General features: G+C 33.3%; 1 long non-coding RNA gene across 1 annotated transcript; it reads right to left on the bottom strand.

Annotated features, from left to right (window-relative positions):
- Nucleotides 1-1,715: 1,715 nt before the first annotated feature.
- LOC141716971 (uncharacterized) lies at nucleotides 1,716-4,255 on the bottom strand. The gene is made up of 3 exons (XR_012573472.1): nucleotides 2,943-4,255; nucleotides 2,637-2,660; nucleotides 1,716-2,388 (listed from the first exon to the last, which is right to left on the bottom strand). It is a non-coding gene; the product is annotated as an uncharacterized LOC141716971 (long non-coding RNA).
- Nucleotides 4,256-6,232: the final 1,977 nt, after the last annotated feature.

Below are 6,232 nucleotides of genomic sequence, written 5' to 3' on the forward strand. Positions count from 1 at the left end.
TCTAGAAACTTAAAGAGGATGTTAGTCATGACCGAATATGAAAAGGGATATCATTGATGTGGTTGAAAATGAAAACAGAATGACAAGGATTAAAATTTTGGCGATTGCGGCTTGTAAATGACCCGAATGGGAGTAAGAGTTTATTATAAAAAAATTATGAACAAAAATTATCAGGAACTAAGTAAGCCATCATGCTATTTGGGTATTTTGAGTTATAGGTTAAATAAAACCACTTATTGTATTATATAAATGGTAGGTCTCCACCCGATGAAATTGTAATGAATACGAAAGAGATAATGGGTGAAAGAAAGACCCCGTGACAATTGCGCCACACAAGGACCCAAGATTTAATTTCACAATTGGGTTATTTCTCAAGTATTCTATGAAAAACAATGAATTGAGGCATGACTTAGAGTTCTCAAATCGACAAGAAGGGCGAGAGAACTATCTAGCGGCTTGCCTTTTATTTAGAACGATTAGAAGAATCGCCTATCATTGCCGAAAGAATCGCGTAGATATACTTACCACACTAGTTTGAGGAAAATAACCGCTGATATCCCTTAAGAAGGATAATGTGGAAGAATGAAAGATGTTATGGTTAGCGTTGACGGAAGGCAAAGAAAATCGTACACGCCCTTTAAAGGCCACTAGTAGCAGTTCCCAATAAAGGCGAATACGTCTATGCGCTAGCGAGAATAATAAATACGACCCGAAAGGTATCGTAGTACTATAAATATTATACGGGGAATGATTAAAGAAGTCTGACCGATAGCGGAAGCTGAGCGTTCCACGATTCTAAAACGTATCAATCAATTGCGTATGAAATGGTGCTTCCTTCAAGATGGCAACAGGACCACGATGTGCCTTACATTACTACCGGAAGAAATGTTAAATATGGCGTTAAGCGTGTAACAGGGGTCGAGCGTGTAAAAATGCAATGAGAACTTTTTACATAAAATAATGGACAGAGATGATGCGCACTACTAGAAAACTTTCAATAGACATCGGCCAGAAACCGATGTTAAAAGTTTTCCTGACTGATATCTATGCAGGGATAGAGAAAGGTCCCCCCCCCCCTTGACATCGGTTATGGACTGATGTCTGTGAACAACTTTAACATCGGTTCCAGGTTAAAATCTGATGTATATGCTCTGTTTTTAAACAGAAACTGTATCATAGCCTTTTAAATATAGCTTTAATATGATCTAATTATGAACTTCAACATTTAATTTACAAGGTATAAATCAGCATTAACATCGATTTTAAACATGAAACTGATGTCAAAATTACCTTTTCACATCACTTGTAAATGAAAACCGATATTAGAGGTTTTATTAGACATCGGTTCCTCAACTAGAACTGATGTGTTTGACAGTTTTAACATCGGTTTAGTTTTAGAAACTGTAGTCTTCCTACCTCTTTAACATCAATCTCTAGTCGATGTAAAAATGTAGGACCTTTCTCTACAGCCACATATACATTAGTTGTTATAATCCTTCACATTAGTTGTTAGCAGATATCTGGGACCATTAACATCAGTTTTCAGAAGTTGTACATCCAGTTGATGTTTATTGACTATACATTTGCCTCAACTGATTATATTATATACACCCCAAAAAAACCAAATGCTAAAAATAAAACATATTCCAAAACAAAAATCTACCAAAAATATTAAAGATAATACCAACAAATGAAATCACAAAATTCTTTTTATTATTACTAAACCACCAACAAACTTCATAAGTCATCAAATGTATAAACTAACTAGATTATCTAATCCATTCAATCAACCAACTACGCACATCATATCTAATCTTCAACTACAAACAAAGTCAAAACCAAATGTTCCAGAGAACATATGTAGCTACTAGTTAAGCACATGCATTCCTTCAATACCACTTTCGACCCCGATGTCAGAATCTTGAAGCATTCCCACGTCATTTGCTCCATCACACCAACTGCCAATTACGTCTTTCTAGTTTCTTCTTACCAAGTCTAGTAACATGCATTTTTATAATAAGAACTAGACTTTTAGTATAGAGGTAAACTTGATTTATTTGTATCACAAAATTATTTCTTATACTTTTTGTGAAACTTAGAATACATGCAGTTGGAAATGTTAAATACGATATTCAGTTACACTCAATTACATTAAACATATTAACACTAAATTACATTAAACATATAAATACATTCATATTAAATCATATATGTTTGCAAAAAAACACGCAACTCAGCGTCCAAAGCTCTACCAAACTTCTCAAATTGCTTGGTATCAAATGAACATTAAACAAAATGTTAGTACCTGGTTATATCATAAACCAGACGTGTTCCTGCTACTCCTCTATAATACGACCTAGTGATGGACCTGAAGGATTCTTGCCCAGCCTTAAACACAACACAATTTTCACCACCAAGTCATTTCACATAAATATATTAACCATTGCTTGACATTGTTAAAACTTTCTTGATCTGTATATATTTTCAGAATTTATACAGAATTATGTTTGCAGAATGTATATATTTTAGTCCTCAAAAATACTGCACAATAGCCAATCACCACAAATGAACATTAGACCTAGCTACAACTTACTCAGAGATTGTTTGCAGACACAAAAGTTGGTCTATAGGATTACCTGACAATGCTCCTCTGATAAAACCTGATAAGATCGAATGATCTGGTGAAGATCAGTGTCTATAAGTTAAGTAGCAATATAAAAAATTACAGGGTAAATAGTTCTTTTACCAATCATTTCCACCATTTTCTCATTCAATTTCTTTACAAACTCAAATTAACCATATGAACCATATACACCATAATGATCACATGAAAGAAAGCTAATAGTTCAACATTTATTTCCTTATGAGTTAAGGCACAAAGTTACTTCTCGGTTTCCTGGGGGAGGGGCAATTGCGCATTAAAAACTAAAAAGTACAAGTACCTCAAATTTTTCATTTGCAATGGCTTCTCTCAGCAATCTCTTCAAGTGCAATACTGGTTCCTCCTCCTCAGATGATTTCAAAGAATCACGAAGTCTTGCAGCTTCTTCGTAGTCCTTAGAACATTTTTTAAAACAAAAAAAATAGTTTAATTGAGGTAAAACCAACACTTAATATGTGGCGCCCAAAAATCCGGGGTCAGGGATCTAGGAGGTCACGCCATCTTGAATCTTGTATAACACTTCTCTCGTACCACAGTATTTAAATACTCATACCTTTATGACCCCACACTTATCAACACACACACACTTACAGGTTATTGTCTTGGAAACCAACCATTCATTACTAAGGTATATCATTCCACAAGGTGATAGTTATTACAATCCCAAAAGTGATTAAGTTTTAGCACGAAAATAACCTTCAAGTAAGGTGAGTCCATCAGCCAAAATTTTTTTTCTTATTTATTATCTTACATAAGTCATACTTGTACATAAGCCGGACTAAAAACAACTGAAAACCAATCCATCTTATTCGATCTACCTTACGTACAACACCAAACATCCTACGGAACAGCTGGCCGTTTCCTACTCGTTTATTGGATGTGAGTCTCATGATAGGCATCTTGATTCACTGTTGTGTTGTGTCAATTTAAGAAAACAAGTGTGAGCTATAATGCCTATCATAATAATGTACAGTATGAAATGACTGTATGATAATCTCAAGTATAATTCCATATATGTTAAATATGTTTTATTCAAAAATAGTTTTCCTCGGTGATACACACCTTCTTTAGAAAACAACTCTTTAGTGGATTTATTATCCTACGAATACCTTAATGGTAAACCCAGCACCTAGGCTTGGGTTACGGTATTGCATCACAATTCCAATTGGAAGAATTTAGGACATTCACTGGAGCCACCGCATACGATGATCAGTCGTACTATGGAAATAGTAATCTTTTCTACTAGTAGAAGGACGACACATTCGTATCCCGGTTATCACCCTTTCCGCATTCGGGCTACGTGTCCCATTTTGGGTATACACATACTTCACAAGTTCCTGAGTACATAGAGGACCTTCGCCTGCGGTACCTTTGGTAGTATCCCTTGTACACATAGTACCAGAGTCTACCCCTCCAAGTCCTTAAAAGAATCCTATCATATCTCGAGAACTCGAACCACATCGAAGTTCCCCAAGCATTTTGCTTGTTGATAGAAACAACTTATCTTATCAGTGTATATATATATATGTACTTCCAGAATTTTAGAAGGAAGTACTAAGGATGTGAGTTGACCGTTGTCAACAGATAATTAAATAAGGGTATGTTTCTTTTGAAATTATATTCAAAATATTTAAAATAAGTCGAGATAATATTCTTCGACGATCTGAAATTATTCGAATGATTTTTCAGAAATTAAGAAGGTATTTTAAATCAGGTTTTATGATTTTCAAATCATATTAAATCATTAAATAAATACTTAATAATTAAATAAAACTTATTAAATAATTAAACCTCAAATAATTATATTTTAAAAGAATATTTGAAATAATATTCCTCAACCAATTTATGTTTAAGTAATTAAAGTAATCTTTAATAATTAGTCGAGTTTGAAATAAATAATCGTTAGGGAATAATTCTCCTATATTAAATGAATAAATAAAATAATATCCATTATTCGAGTAATTAAATATAGTTGAGTGAATACAATCTTTGTAAATCATTTTAATAAAAGTTTGAGGTATTTACTGTTTCGCAAGTGGACATCGAGTCCCTTGGGATAAAATAAGTGCGGACTTTAATCGTCCAAAACATCTCCGGAATGATTCCCGGGTTTTCATTTTTAAAACTCTGACCGGCTCTCGGTCTTATGATCATACATCACGCTCATGGCAGCGTTAAAATACTCTACGACATATATATCGTAACATTATCGCTATATATGCGAAAACTCAAATACTTAGTATCATGGCAAGTATGACATTTATGCAAAAGATTGTAAAACAATCCATTCACAACACAACAGTATATGGAGTTGGGTTCGTAAACTTTCCTGGGTACTTTGAGGTGGAGGATGCTCTAGGGTCCGCTCAGAAATCTATAATCATAAACACACATCATTTCGTTAGATTCCATTATTATTTATGGCGACTCGTAGATACGCGCTACTTTTTTAATTGTTCTCGTGACTCATTTTACTCTTATTATTCCTTTAAGTACTCATTCATTTCACGGTCGCTTTCTTTTCAAAATCTTTTATGTCCATTTACATTTCCATCGTCGGCTCCGCTTATTATTTCTAACAGTTTTCTAATCGCGCGATTTTGGTTCCGATATTTTTATAAAATTGAAAAATCCTTATTTTCACTTGAAATTTTTATATCAGTTAAGGAAATCTATTTAATACTCTTTGTAAAAATTTCATGATTTATAAATATTTTTAAGTTGATCATTTCTATTTTCAAAGTTCGTAATTTGTAGCAGTTTTTGTCGCGTAAATCACTTTTGCTGAAACGGTCATAACTTTTGATCCGTAAATCAGAATCAAGCGATTCAAGCTCCTAAACGATAATTATAAAATTTTCTATCATAATAAAGTGTTACTTTTCAAGAAACTATATTTATACATTTGGGACTTTCTACAGAAACTTAATGCTGAGTTTTGTTCATTTTGGCGAGATTACAATTACGATCCGAGTTTCGTTCACGTCTTAAATCTCTATACTACCACCAACAATAATCAAATAATCATCCCAACACTAACTCCTCTCAAGAACATCATGTTATTGGGTCAACAATCATCAACCTTAGAACTAATTAACTAAACATCAAGATTACAACAAATCAACCACTAAAACTAAGTTTATAACTAGGTTTTCAAAGGTTCTTGAAACTTAAACCTTAAATAAAGATTTGTCAAAGATTTATATCTTTCTTGAAATCTTGAGCTGTATTCTTGATGATGGTGGAGTCTTTGGGATTCTTGGTTGGGTTTTTTGAACCTAAATCAACCATTAAAATCAAGAAACCCAAAAAAAGTTATTATTCATACTATTCATTATCACTTTTCTTGAATTTATTTCACCCATCAAACTTCAATGAAATGAGCTCAAAAAATTATCTTACCTTATTTTAGGATGTATAAAGCTTTGGAATTAATGGTGGATTTTTTCCATGGCTAGAAGAGAGAGTTTTGAATTTGATTTCCCTTTTTTTGTGTTTGGCCGAATGGAAGAGAAAAAAAGGGAGAGAGAGATTTTCTTGCTTCTTAAAATGCTTCTTATGTAAGATTGT

This window comes from Apium graveolens, chromosome 4 (genome assembly GCF_009905375.1).
Source record: "Apium graveolens cultivar Ventura chromosome 4, ASM990537v1, whole genome shotgun sequence".
Taxonomy (NCBI): Eukaryota; Viridiplantae; Streptophyta; class Magnoliopsida; order Apiales; family Apiaceae; genus Apium; species Apium graveolens.